The sequence below is a fragment of the Pinus tabuliformis genome, chromosome 8, assembly GCF_031772625.1.
Source record: "Pinus tabuliformis cultivar Carrire ecotype Pingquan chromosome 8, CPIR1, whole genome shotgun sequence".
Taxonomy (NCBI): Eukaryota; Viridiplantae; Streptophyta; class Pinopsida; order Pinales; family Pinaceae; genus Pinus; species Pinus tabuliformis.
Window position 1 is genome coordinate 1128383738 of NC_142294.1, and position 14939 is coordinate 1128398676.

The 14939-nt window shown below is 38.5% G+C and overlaps 1 protein-coding gene across 3 annotated transcripts in view; it reads left to right on the forward strand.

The window, feature by feature from the left end:
* LOC149239316 (ChaC-like family protein) overlaps positions 1-14939 on the forward strand; it is a 137799-nt gene that overhangs the window by 55657 nt on the left and 67203 nt on the right. Inside the window, exon 5 of one of the 3 annotated variants that reach the window (XR_016246440.1) lies at positions 3868-3920. The exons of the other annotated variants lie outside the window; for them this stretch is intronic. The gene's annotated coding sequence lies outside the window, so the exon portion shown is untranslated. The remainder of the gene's footprint in view (positions 1-3867; positions 3921-14939) is intronic. 3 annotated transcript variants of the gene reach the window in all.

Here is a 14939-nt window from a genome sequence, read left to right on the forward strand (position 1 = left end):
TACGAGATTTCTTTAAATCCGGCTAAGTCTGTTTTTGGAGTAACTGAAGGGAAATTAATTGGTCACATCATTTCTAAAGACGGAATCAAGATTGATCCCGAAAGAGTTGAGGCAATCCAAAAGATTTCTCTTCCCCATAATCTTAAATCCCTTCAGTCTTTCCTTGGAAAAGCAAATTTTCTTAGAAGATTTATTCCAATTACGCGGAAGTAACTAAGCCTATTCAAAGTCTTCTGAAAAAAGACGTAAAATTTGTTTGGAAAGAAGATGGCAAGAGGGCTTTTCAAGAGATCAAAGGTGCTATTGCAAGAGCCCTTGTTTTAGTTAGTCCCGATTACTCTAAGGATTTCATGATTTTTTCTTTCGCTTCTGAAGATACCAGTGCTAGTGTCTTATTGCAGAAATAAGGATGGTCACGAGCAACCTATTGCTTTCATGAGTAGAGCGCTTCAAAATTCTGAATTAAAATACAATACCATGAAAAAGCAAGCCTATGCCTTAGTCAAATCTCTTAAGCATTTCAAGACTTATGTGGGTTATTCCAAAATCATTGCTTTTGTCCCACATTATGCTGTTAAGGACATATTAACTCAAACGGATTGCTTAGGGGCTCGTGCTAGGTGGGTTACTAAAATACAGGAATATGATTTAGAGATTAGACCCACCAAGTTAGTCAAAGGCCAAGGCTTGGCTCAAATGATGACAGAAGGTAATGAAAAAGCTCTTGGTTTGATTTGTCTTAACGATTCATCTTCGCCTAAGCTGCAGAGATTAGGAGAGCATGAGTGGTACAAGGACATTGTCTATTACTTGATAAATCTTACATGTCCTAACCATTTAGTTGCTCATAAGAGAAGGGCTCTTAGATTAAAAGCCACTAAGTATTGCATCATGAAGGATGGTCTTGGATGGAGAAATCTTGAGGGTATAATACTTAGATGTGTTGATGAAATTGAGTCCAAGAAGTTAGTTTCTGAGTTTCATTAAGGATTTTGTGGTGGTCATTATGCTGCTAGAACTACAGCCCACAAAATTCTGAGAGCTGGTTATTATTGGCCTTCGATTTTCTCTGATGTGCATATGTTTGTTAGAAGTTGTCGAGCCTGCCAACTTTTCACTGGGAAACATAAGCTTGCTGCCCTGCCTTTACAACCTGTCGTGGTGGAGGCACCTTTTCAACATTGGGGTCTGGACTTCATCGGGAAGTTTCATGAAAATTCTAGTAATGGCTACTCATGGATTTTGACTGCTACCGACTATTTCACTAAATGGGTTGAAGCCATCCCTTCTAAGAATGCCACTGAAAAGGTCATTATGGATTTCATTGAAAATAATATCATTAGTAGATTTGGTGTCCCTACTAAGATCACTACTGATAATGTCAAGGCCTTTAGTTCTTCAGAATTTTCATCTTTTTGTTTCAAGTATGGCATTGTCTTATCTCATTCATCAAATTACTATCCTCAGGGTAATGGTCTTGCTGAATCAAGTAATAAAAGTCTCATAACCATTATCAAGAAGATAGTAGGAGATAATAAGCGGGCTTGGGATAGCAAAATCAAATATGCTTTATGGGCAGATAGGATCACTAAAAAGAAAGCTACTGGTAAAAGTCCCTTTGAATTAGTTTATGGCTTGGATGTAACCTGACCTGTGCACCTGAAATTGCCAGCTTATCAGCTCCTTCAACATTTTTCCACTAATAAAGATGTTGTTCAAAATATAATTGATCAAATTGTGGAGTTGGATGAAACTTGTAGGGAAGCTTTTGATAATATATGTAAAAGTCAATCTAACATTAAGAAAGCTTTGATAAATCATCTTGATATAGATCTTTGCAGGTTGGAGATATGGTGCTCCTTTGGGATCGCAAGAATGAAAAACTAGGAAAACACAAGAAATTTGACAGTTTGTGGTTGGGACCATACATTATCTGAGACATTGCTGGACCAAACTCATTCCACTTGAGCAGATTGGATGGCGAACCACTTGACTTACCTGCAAATGGCCAAATGCTCAAGCTATTCTTCAAAGATGACATCTGATGCCATGGGGCATCCTCTGTATTATATTTCTAACCCTACACCTTGTCTTTTTAACATTTCATTTCTGTTTTAGGATTATATTTACTTTTCATGTTACTAGATAGTTAATAAATGAAGAGCTTATATCTTTCCTGTGCTTAATGTTATATGATGATTTTTGGATGGACGCTACTTATGTTTTGTTGTGTGTTGCGTGGATGCAGATTCTGGATTCTCACATTCCTACAGTGCAACAACGTGTCCCCAAGTAGAGCCAGATGTTGACCACTACGTGTCAACGACCCATAGCAATACACCCCCTTTTTTCGCAAAAGGGATAGCGCTTGATCAATGTGTCCGTGCCGTTCGACTATCATCATCAACCTGATCATGTTATATTGTAAACCCAGTCTGCATGTGTAAATTGTAAATAATCTCAGCAGATTTGTGTCATGTATGTAATTACCTAGGTAAACCTAATTTTTTGGTGATGATCTACATTTCAGAAGGTTTTTTGTCTCATCGATCCATGATTGGCAGAGTTTTCCTTCAGCCTTACCCCAAAGCCAGAATGGATTTTGTCATTAGAATCTTAAGGGAGTCCTAGTGTGTTAGATCGAGTCTATGTAAAAGTGATTTGGGAATAATCCTAACTATTTGGTTAGGTTATTTTATTACAAATTGCTTGATCTGATAGATTATATTTGTGTCGCAGAACTGGGTAGTCTATGAGGGTCTATATCAAATGGGTTTTCCCCCTTGAGATGTAAAAATGTAAAAAATCATGTGTAAAATGTCTTGAGGGTTAGAAAAATAATTTATCCCCTCATAAGTTCTAGGTCTTAGGTAAATTTAAATTTTCCAAAGGCTAAATTTGAGGGTCCTTTAAAAAATTAAATTTTAAAAGGTCTAGGGACTAAGGTTAATTGATTATTTTGCTAAATTTTATGCCCTTGGTCCCTAGGGTTAAGTCAAAGTCAAAATTTTGAGGAAATTAATTCAAAAATTTAATTTTTGAATTAATTAAAATGCATTTAATTGATAATTTCGAACTTCCTCAATAATTTAAAATTTCGACAGATGAGATTAAAAGAAATTTTGATCCTCATCAACAGTCGAGATCACTTTGACAAGGATCACTCGAAATAGTCGTTGGAAGATTTGTCTTTAAATAGGAGGTCAGTTTTTAGTTGAGATCATTCGATCTTGGAGTCGTGTGCTAAGTGAAAGCTCTCTTGTAATTGTTTTTCATGTGCAATAAAGAAAGACTTTGGGGCTAATTTCTGCTTTGTTACTCTTTGTGGAAATGCTGTAAGATGTTTTATTTTCATGCATAGATTTCCTTTTCAGCCATTTTGATAGTAGCTTTCTAAAGAGTGGTTTAAGCACAGGTATCTTGCGTACTCACTAGTGTTTGAATGGTAGTCTAAATTCTGAATATAATGGCAAGTATCTCCATTGAAGCTGAATTTTATTGTCATTTTCTCTCTCTACGTTAATGGTTGATTTGAGCTATGCAGGAAATTCTTGATTTTAAGATCATCGGGCATTTGGGGAAGTTTTCAGTTGGACTAGCCAACTCCCGATCAACATTTTCTGAAGGGCCCAGCTTGATTGAATCCCAAGCTTGTCATTAGAACTTCCATTGTTGATGCATGAAGGGTTTTCTATGAAGCACCTCACCTTAAATTTAAAATTTTAAAAAATATGTGTGGCATAATGATAGATCTGGCTGCTTAGAGCTTTTAGCTTGTGATTACTGTAATTGTTTAGCTGGTTTTTGGGGTTTTCAGGTTTATCATTGTATATATTATTTCTGGGCGTTCTGTTTTTGCCATCACAGGTTGCAGATCTGAAGGGGAGTTCTTGCTTGAAGCCAGATTTGGGCCCTGGAGGGTAAGATCTGGCCTTAGAAATCAACTCTTGCAGGGGTATTTATTTCAGATTTGAAAATTATTTGTGGGGTTTTCATCAGGCGAATCTGAAGCAAAAGGATCTAAATTTTTTATTAGGGTTTCTGGAGAATTTTGAGGGTTTTTTAGGGCCATCTGTCTGCTGCTACCTGGGGTTTCATTTTTTATAGGAAAAATTTCGATTTTTTTTTCTTTTTTAAGGCGAATTGTGTAAAACCCTCATGCCCCTGCCAAAATCTTTGCATCTGCAGACCCTCTTCTTCGTTCCAACGCCACTTCTCTACGCTGCCATATCCTCTGCGTTTTTTGTTCTTACCCTCGTCAAAATTGCGGCTTCATAGCAGCCATATATTAGCGTATCCATTACCCACACTATCCTTGGCCTACGTAGCTCCATTATCCTCTTCCCTGCGGTCTGCTCACGCAGTCTCACCCTCATCCTGCTCATCGAAGCCCTGAGCTGCTCCATGCTCCTCCTTACGTGCTCTTTCAACCTGCAAACACAGGCAAACCTGCGTGTCCCTCTCTTCTCTCCACGCAAATTTATGTCTCTGCCCTGCTGTCGGTTCATCTCCACGCAGGAAACTCCTCCAGCATCCTCACGCAACTCACTATTGATCCTTCCCCGTGTCCATCTCCTCTGCGCAACCATTACTATTCACAACAATCTCCACGCAGCTGAGCCCTCCATCACTGCCATTCATTCACCCGCTGCCTACCCACGCACCGTCTCCTCATCACTCCTCCATTCCGTTAAGCTTCCTAAACTTGCACGCCTTTATTTCTCTGATCCGTATCTCCTCCTTCAACTCCAACCTGCGACTCCTCTCCACTTCCGTCACCTATCCAACCTGCGTAGCAAGCACAAACACCCGCGTTCATTTCATTGCATCTCTCAAACCATCACCCTCAGCCATACTCCTTCGCCCTCACTCCCTGACCAACAACATCCTTCATTCTCTGGGATCTGTCATTTCCAAACCCTCCTTCCTCTGCTATCTCCCTCGACCTGCCATCGAGCTCCTTCAGCCGCCATCGCCAAGTTTCCTCACGCAAACCTGCAGAGCAATAAAACAAATTCGATTTTTTTTTTATGTATACGGGTTAGGTTGGTTCAGTTTTAGGCTAGGTTTCATTTGATTAATTTTAATTTTCTTATGACTTTTCATTTAAAAAATAAAAAAACAAAAAGAGGGAATTGGTTCTATCTTATTTCTTTTTCCTTTTATTTCACTTTGTTTTGTTTTGATTTTGATTTTAAATTTCAAAAAAAAAAATAATTTCGTTTTGATTTCATTTGTTTTGATTTAAAATATATAAAACAAAAAATTCTAAAACTTATAAAGAAAAAAAAAATTTAAAAAATTAAGAGAAGGATTTTGATTTTTCATTTCTCGCATTAGGTCTAGCTTAGCACACTCAAAAAGTTTTCCTAAGATTAATCTCATTCATCAAGGGTAAAATTTAAAGGAGATTTTTGTGGTATTAGTGTTTTTCAATTCTCTATAGTTAAATGTGCTTAAATTTTTATATCTGAAGATTAACTATTTGAAAGTAGTGAATCATTTTTTGAAGTTGGCTAGCTTTTAAATTTCGCGGTTGTTTAAATTATTTGGATCTCTTGGAATTTAATGGCTAGAGCATTTTACATCTGTTGAATATCTTGCATCTCTCTATCATTATTGCTTGAATTATTTATTGTTCATTACATGCTAGATACTTTGCAAATATTTTCAAGCGATTGTTAAAGATTCTCTTTAAAGCAACAATAGCTAATCAATTACTTGATTTTCATTTTACCTAGCAAGATCATTAGCTCCATAAGGCACTGGTATTAATCAATTAAAAATTTAATCAAATTTTAAGTCTTGTTGAGCCTTAATCAACTTCTCAATTGCCTCGCTGTGTCTCCCGAGCCAGTTGGTCCCAGCTGGTTCTCTTTCATCCCGTTTATCCATAGGGTCTACCCCCCTTAGCTTGCTATAGGGAGACAGCTTAAACGGAGAGATCGAGGATCAGGGTGACAACCCCCGATCTGAGCGTTGTCGCAGTGTTTAGACACTGTGCGACAACAGGCAGGATCCTTGAGGAGTCCACCTCTTGGATCAATACCTTCCTACGGGAGCCCATATCAGAAGTAGTAGGATGGATCGGGGTCAGTTGGTGTAGAGGAGCGCCAGAGTCTAAGCAACACAAAGCTAGTGTTGGCAGCAGTATAGTTGGCACAAAGCAAAGTCAGCAATAGCGCAATGGCTTCAATGACAACGCAGAGACTAGCAGCTGTTAGAACTCCAGCAACAGATGCATCACACTGAACACCTTTGGTTCAATATTTTGGATGCTTTTCCGTTGCTGTTGCAGCAACAACAACAATAGGAGAGGGTTGCAGTGCAGATGCGGTGTTGGTAATGGCAAGGCCAATAACAACATGGTTGCAACATTTGCGCAGTAGTTGGTGGGCAGTGATGTCAAACATCAACAACATAGAGGGAGATGTTACAGAGAAGGGTGATGCTTCAACAGGTTGCATTATTAGAGCACATTCCTCGTTAAGAAGGAGTGTTGATTTCTGGTAGCATCAAATGTTTTCTAAGCCTCAAAATTTGCAGGGAGGCTAGGACACATGTATTCTAGAATACCCATAAATCATTTTGGAAATTCCGCCCGGAGAAGGTTTTATTAAAATAATTAATTATTTTTAATGGATGCCTAAGTCTAAACATAAGAAATTAAAATAATTGAAGGGTATTAATTAAACTAATGGTTAAACTTCTAGAAGAAGACGAGGATCAAGCCAAAATGATCTGAGCCATTGATTAGAATTTAATCTGGGCCATTGGTTATTCAACGAGAAGATTATAAGAAGAGGCTTGATGGGCATTTGGAAGACACATTGGTTGAGAGATTAGAGATCGATTTTCTCAAGATAGTAGTGCAACAGTTGCCGAAGATGGTGATCGAGGAGATTTCTTGCTATGAGGGGCAGGGATAATTTTCCATAGGAAGTTTTCCTGATCCGGAGAGTGCAAGGCAGAGAGGGTAGAGAGTAGTCTGGAGAGGCAGTACTGGGCCACGTAGAGGCAATGTAGAGCTATGTTGTGGCAGCGCAGAGCTTCAGAGGGAGTCTGTATTTCTACTGGGGAACAGTTGGGATCTAGTGCCGGAGCCAGGGTGTGAGACTAGGAGGCTAGAGGGCCAAAGTTTCTAGCGAGCAGAGGATCGAGAGGAGGTGCAGCACAGTCCCAACAGTAGTGATGCAGTAACTGCATGGGTGTGATGCAGTACTGCGCAGAGACAACACAGAGGCTCATCTCCAGTGCAGATCAGTGCCAAATTTCCCAGTGACAGGGTGAGATCATCTCACTATCTTTTTGTCCAGTTAGATCTCTGTATAGGATTGCCAGTTTGGGCATCCAAAGAATTGTATTCAGAAATTATTGCATAATAATACAAATCCTCAGCTGCTGCACTAGTTTTCCCGCATTGGGTTTTTCCGGGGACATTTGTCCAAAAACAACAGTGTCACTTGTGTGTGCTATTTCTTTCTTGCTCTGTTCTTGTTTCCGCATATTATTTAAGTTGTGAAGGCTGCAGTTGTATTTATTTCGATGTTTACCGTATAATGCTGTAAATATCTTGATTCAGTAGGAGAAGTATAATCAGTTGCTGCAGTAGTGATTTGGGGATTCCAAATTTTCACATTCCCCTCTGCCCCTGCTCCCGCTCAACCTTCCTCTTCCCTCATTCTCCTTCCTCCCTGCCTGCTGTGTCGTCCTAACCCTTCCCCTTGCTCTCTGTCCACAACGCAACCCTCTTTTCCCTTCATTTTTGGCCTGCCGCAGGCCTTAGTGGCCTTGTTTCCTCGGCCGTAGGGCATTAAGCCCTCTTTCCCACCCTCTATCTCCTCCACTGGCTTTCAAACCCTTCGACGCAAGCCTATCCAGCCTTGACCGTGAGCCCTCTAGCCTCTCTCCTCTCTGCTTGCTGGCCTGAACATGCCTTTCTTTCTTTGCGGCAAGCCTATTTAGGCTTTTCCTTGCCCTCAGCAGGCCTCTTTAGCCTTTTTCCTCCTCGCTGTAGGGTCTCCTTGGCTTCTCTGTCTCAGCGCAGACCTTCTGGGCCTCTTCTCTTTGCTACATTCCCTTGTCCAGCCCCTCTTTCCCTTCATCTCAGTCACTTTTGGTAAGCACATATTTTCTGAGCTAATCTTTGAGTGTTGCAGAGATTTGGAATTGAAGTCTCATACTTACAGGTGGTCCAACCCTTGGAGAAGTTGTGAACAAGTGTGCTGGTGAAATTCAAGGCCTAAGGCCTACTGGTTTCATCTCTAATCTATCTCTACTCATAATTTACTAGCGGCATTTATAATTTACATAACAGTAGTAAAAGTTTTAGTAAAGAACTCCAAAGAAAAAATCATTGACAAGCGACTTAATCTCATCAATAAATCATTGCAAGAGTTGCGTTTCCATTCAAGTCATTCGTCTCATGACAACTTTTGATCTCTGAAATCTGAATACAATAGTGGCATGACTGTCTTTTCATAGTTCACATGTTGAGTTTCAAGTGCTTCTAAGGAATTGAAGTTTTGGGACTGCTTTGGGTATTAATTTGCTCACTTGAAATTCACTGTTCATGTTAGATATGATTGGAATGTAAGTAGCATAGAGAAATCTCTTTACTCATGCTCTATAGATCATAGTTACTACTTGTTTCTTAGTTGTATGCGTCATTGTGGAAGATTTAATTAGCATTGCTGCAAGTACACCAATTATTTGTCTTAAGTTGCCTAAATTTCAAAGTCTGCACTAAGATCTCACAGTCTCATAAATATTGGTTACAATTAGCATCTAATCATATAATTGCAACTTTGACATGATCTTGGCAAGTTCATTGGTTGCATTGTTTCATATCTCTTAAAGCATCTAAGTAGACATTGGCATGAAGAACATCCTCTTTACATACTAAGGGTGCTCTAACTAAATCTAACTCTCTGCTGTCATAAAAACTTATCCACTGCTGTTATAACATTGAAAAACAAGTGACATAAAGGTTATTGTTGGTTCATGTTCATAAAACTTATCCACTGCTGTTATAACATTGAAAAACAAGTGACATAAAGGTTATTGTTGGTTCATGTTAAGTTGACAATAAGTGCATATTGTGAAAGGGACAGCTAACATTAAAGACAGCTTATTGTTGAGTTATTGTCACATTGCCTCTATTGTCTCAAGGATATTAACTTATTCTTGCCTTGTGTGATCTCTAAATGTTTCAAGTTTTGCACTAACAAGTTCACTCTTTAAAGACACATTCATCTCATAATCTAATAAGCTTGATCGTGTAATGTAAAGTGAATCTAAGAGTCTACTGGATATTGGTGTCTCTTACATATTTAATTATCATTGGCATCTCTTGTTGGCAATAAGGAATCTAATCATAATATTGGCATCACTTTCTTAAAAAGGGCATTGTCTCTTTATTGAAGTAATCCTCATTTTGAATAATGTAAGTGCTCTATCTCTTCTTTACTTGTCGTTATTGTTTCATGATTAATATCTTCTTGTGGATGATAATTTTATGTTGAGCATATTGGTGATTTTATATTGTATTGTATCTTGGTAGCACATTCTCTTATGGTTAAGAATGTCTTTTGAATATCATTGTCAAGTACTTGTTTCCTTAACTCCAATTTAATTATAGTTAAGTACTTAATTATTAAGAAAATCTTAACCTAGGATTCACTCAATCATCCTTTGCATTGCATCCTAAGTTTAGCTACATTAATAACTTACCTCCAACCATAAGCTTGGTTGATAGACTTCTAGGGCCACCCTTTTATCTAGCTTGAGGGGCTTAGCAACTCTTCGGTGGTTAACATGGTGACCTTGCAGTCGTCAGAGCCATAGTCTCTGCAGCGCCGAAGGCATCGGGTGATAGGAGCCTAAGAGAAGGTATCGTTAATCAAGCCCTTGCTTGCTTCCTGTTGGTCTCCTTCCCACAACCTATCTTGGAGCCTAGCTTCAAAATAGTTAAGGGAAGGTCATACTTAGATTAGGCATTTTATTAAAACTAGCCAAGATCTTTTTATCCCACCTAGGTCTTAGGATTTGCATTTCATACAGGTTAGTGAAGCGTCCAAGCAACAATTGTCCATCCGGTTACTTGGCCTCAATTTTATAACAAGTTAGAGTGTTGACTCCATAAGGCACTGGTCTCAAACATTATATAATCTAATCTCTAAAATCTTGCTAAGTTTAACCAGGTAGTTAGGCCACACAACTGTGTCACCCGAACTCATTGGTTCCCAACTTGTCCTTCATCATCTCATTTTCACAGGGTCTACCCCCCATAACCTGTTGTTGGGAGGCAACTCGAACGGCGAGGTTAGGGATCAAGGTGACAACCCCAGACCTGAGTCATTTTCGCAGTGCATGTACAATCTGAGCGATAATAGGCCTCAAAGGTAGTGCTGGTCATAATGATGATGCTTACAGTTGGCTTATCAATCCGACTCTTCTTATGGGAACTCTTCAGTTTGAGAATGCTGCTATATTGGTTGTACTATTATGAATACCTCTCTAGTTAATAGGGAGTGTTGGAAATGTCACTAGATTCGGTCTTCATAATTGTTGTTGTACTCATTTCAATATGTACCTTATATAACGAAAAAAAAGAAAAAAAAAGTTATTATTTTAAAGCATGTGTTTCATGCTTTTTATTGATGGTCTTCTACGTAAAAGCATGTTCTTCATGCTTCTAGGGTTTGTTAGGTCATAGGATTTATTGTCATGAGTCAAGATAGTCAACATCATGATTATAAGACCCTTCCAGGCAAAATGGATCTTGAAAAAGAAATTATTTTAAGTCTAGAAAGTCTTGGAAACCTCCAAAGTACAAGTCGGCCTAAAGAAAGGAATTCAACCCCTTGGAAAGGCTATATAAAGAAGCAATTTCGACCTCATTTGGTACTCACTCACTCAGAAGTTCGATCTCAAGAGAAGAAGTTTGATCTGTAGCTGGGAAGCAAGAAGAGAAGAGTGAAGGTCTAGAAGGAAAGAAAAAGGAAGAAAATTTGTTTTTGGGCTTTATTTTTCTCACATATGCAAAATCTAGAGTTTTTGTAGCATCAAGGAAGGCCAGAATTGCATGTCTAAATTGCAAGTCCAAATTGCAGAAGAACAAGTTGCATTATCAAGTTGCTGGAAGAAAGAATATTATGTCTTGACCTTGTTGACCTTGGGAGGATCTGTCTGCTCAAAGAAGGATCTCTTAAAGAAGCTGAATTAGGGTTTCTGCAACAGTTATAGGGCCAAAGTTGCAGGTCAAAGTTGTAGGGTCAAAGTTGTTGGAAGCTGAAGCTGGAAGTTGGATTGAGCCTTGATGATTTGATCTATCTCGAAGGACTTCTTGAAGGGCTGACTTGGTACTTGGAGGAGGACTTGGTCTAGGGTTTGGGTCTTTGTTGTCTCATTTGAAGTAGAACCTATAAGAAGAGAAGGGATTACCTGGGTTTTCCCCTTGGAGGGTTTTGCCCTGGCTTGGAGCCAAATTTCTATGTCCATTGTCTTTACTGTTTCTGTTCTTGGTAATTATTTGATGAAGAAGATCTAATAAAGAATCACAAGAAGATAAGTAAAGTTCACTAGCAATTATTAAGGTTAAGGAAAATCTAAATTAATTGCCGCCATACTGCATTTTCCAACTAGCCCATACACTTGTGATCACCCATACAAATGTTGGCTCCCATAAAACCATGAGCCCTCAAGAGAGTTCACCTAAAGCCCTCCAATCCAATGAGGGTCAAAAGAGACCTTAAGTAGAACTTCAACAGACTGGACATGGTCCAACTGACAAATGAATACGCTCAATGACAAAGACACAGGTCTATAATACATAATACAAGGCATCACATGGTTTTACATGGCTTTTGACTTGTGACCTTGGGCTGACAATGGTGGTGAATGTTGCATTGAAAAGTATATGTACCCTTATTGACAGGTATGGTAACAAGGTATTGTGAACATCCAGGTGTCAGTGAATTGAACAATAATGTGGGATGCATCATCAACTATCTATTGAGAACCATGGATGCTATCTGCGGAACTATTGTTTGTGATTAGGAGCATGGGACAAAAAATATTTTCTAGTTACCCCTTTGATATGAGGGGGTAACAGATCCTAAAGAAGCAAAAAAAATTGTGATTAAGTCACATAGTGGAATATGTAGCGGACATTATGCAGCTAGGACAACTTATTTTTTTGCAGGTTCATGCTTTTGTTAGTTCATGGTAGCTTTTTGAGGAAAATATAAGTTGGTGACATTATCTTTGCAACCTTTGGTGGTGCAAGTACCTCTTCAACAATGGGGGCTTGATTTTGTTGGAGAATTTCATGGAAACTCTAGCAATGGTTTTAGATAGTTCATCATGCTAATGGATTACTTCACAAGATGGGTGGAGGCAATATTGACATAAAGGGAAAGCCACAAAATAATTATTGAGTTTTTGGAGGAAAGAGTCATCACCAACAATGCTAGATGTTCCCGTCTATTGAGTCAAAAACGTTTTGCTTTGACGATGGGATTGTTTTCACACACATCAAATTATCTTCCATAAGGAAATTGGTTAGTTGAATCCAACAATAAAAATTTGATGAGGATAATTAAGAAGATTGTAGGAGTGTGATATTCCCACTCAGCAATATTGCTAAGGGCAGTGTTACTTGGGAGCGGGAGCGAAAACAGGTGCGAGAGCGACATTTTCAAAAGCTCATGATTTGGGAGAAAATCTCGGAGTGATTTTTATATAATATATATGTTTTCTTTATATTTTGATACATATATGTCAACAAAAACATGTAGAATAATGAATTAGATATAAAAAACATAAAAAAACATAGATTGATCATTGAACCATATAACATCAATCATCTAGAAGTTATAATCTTCATCAACCACGTCCACAAGTTAGTAACATATAACATATTGAGTCTCGTGAATCATGATTCATCAATCTTAAAGTTTCAACTTCAAGCTTTCAAAATTGAAAATTCAATATATAACATTTATCATCATTGATCACCAAAGTTGTACTTGTAAGCGAAGTTTAACCATTACAAAAAATAATATCTAACATGAAATGAAATGTTATAAAATGAATTATGAAATGAAATGAAACAACTTTCATGAAGCGTCATATTCATAATTCAGAATCATTACAAACGAGTTATAATTTCCAACTTCAAACTTCAAACTTAAATTGTCATGTATTGTTTACAAAAAATATCATAATAAATATGAAAGAGTCAAGACTCAACAATTATGAAAACTAATAGAAACTAGAAAAGACAAGTAGACTGTAAATCTATTATCTACTACTTCATGTGGCCCTTGCCACGAGAAGTGTCTGATGTATGAGCAGGTCATGGTGGTCTTCTAGGAGTCTCCTCCCGCACAGACCGATGACCAGAACCAGAAAGCACATGCCCTCCATGTGAGGGTGTAGATGGAGGCGGCGACAGCAAAGGAACAAGACTCGGAACTCGAGCACTGCTACTGGATGGTGGAGATGGCATGGTTATTACTTCATCTTCCTCTCTCATAAGTTTCGCTTCCAGTTCTTCAAGATGTATGGTTATCATCCTCTGGTTGGTTGTGCCAAATTTTATATGTTGGATCCTCATAAGCCTGATCACAGTAATGACTCAACAACCTCAAGTTGTAGTGCACATAAACCAAGCTTTTTGCCCGATTTTCATTGAGTCTGTTTCTTTTCACATTATGTATGAAGCTGTAGGTGCTCCAACACCTCTCTTCAGAAGAAGTATTTACAACCTGTGAGAGAACTTTTTTTGCCAATTTTGGCAAAACTCCCTGGTTGCCATATGATTCCCACCATGTGAGAGCATCAAATTTGTCTCTATCTTCCATTGCATGAAAGGTACCAAACAAACTAGTGCAATTGAAGTATCTGCCTAATTCAAGACGCACACTAGCACATTCCTCCCTGTTAGGTATCAACTTTTCTAATGCTTGCAAATATCCTATAGATACCTCTTCATCTATATGTGGTTTAACCCTAACCCTACCCCCTAGTGCAGGTTGGCCCAACCAAGATGTAGAGTAGTATTTTGGCATAAGGATATACGCCAAGCAATGTAGTGGAACATTAAGTTTATCCCACCGTATACACACACAATCGTGAATCAGTTTATACAAGTTGGGATCATTTTTATGAACAATATTTTTTATTTGTCCCAACATGGTATACATCTGCTCATACACCTCGCCAATCACTGGTTTATTTGTATCTGCAAACCGAATCATGTGATAAACGGGCTTGGTGAAATCCAATACTTGCCTCACACGTGCCCAAAACATACCATCAAGAGCGGTCTCCTCCACCTGTTCAAAACCTTGCTTGTCAGCTGCATTTGTAGCCCTTTCCTTTAATACCTGCTAGTGTGGACTTGATACCATGCTAGCCAATGACTCTCTTACCTTCAAAAGGCGCCTGAAGGTGAGGTAATAGCTACCAAATCTAGTCCTCGCAATCTTCAACAACTCCAATCTTGAGTGACTGCGGAAAAGGCCATGGGTATTGCTATGATTTGTAATAAATTTTATCATTTCTTTGCCTCTCTTGTACAAATCACCAATCCATTTGTTATGTAAAAAATTAGTTTAACTTAGGTTTATTATTTAATTTTAATTTTAATTAGATGAAAGGGCACGATCATAAGATCATGCCCTTTCCCAAAGGGTGTCCATGGCGGTATATAAGCCAGGCACCCGCAATTGTAATAGCATCATCTGTAATTTTCATTTTTTTAATAAATATTTATATCTCTATTTTTGCGTATCAGAAGATTTTTGTTCCATTGGTATCAGAGCAGGTTCGTTCTCTGTTAATCTTCCGCTATTTCTGCCATCCGTCTCTGCTCCATTGCCATTCTCTGTCCACAGGTCGTCTGCCACAATTAACCCGCTAACGTCTTCGTA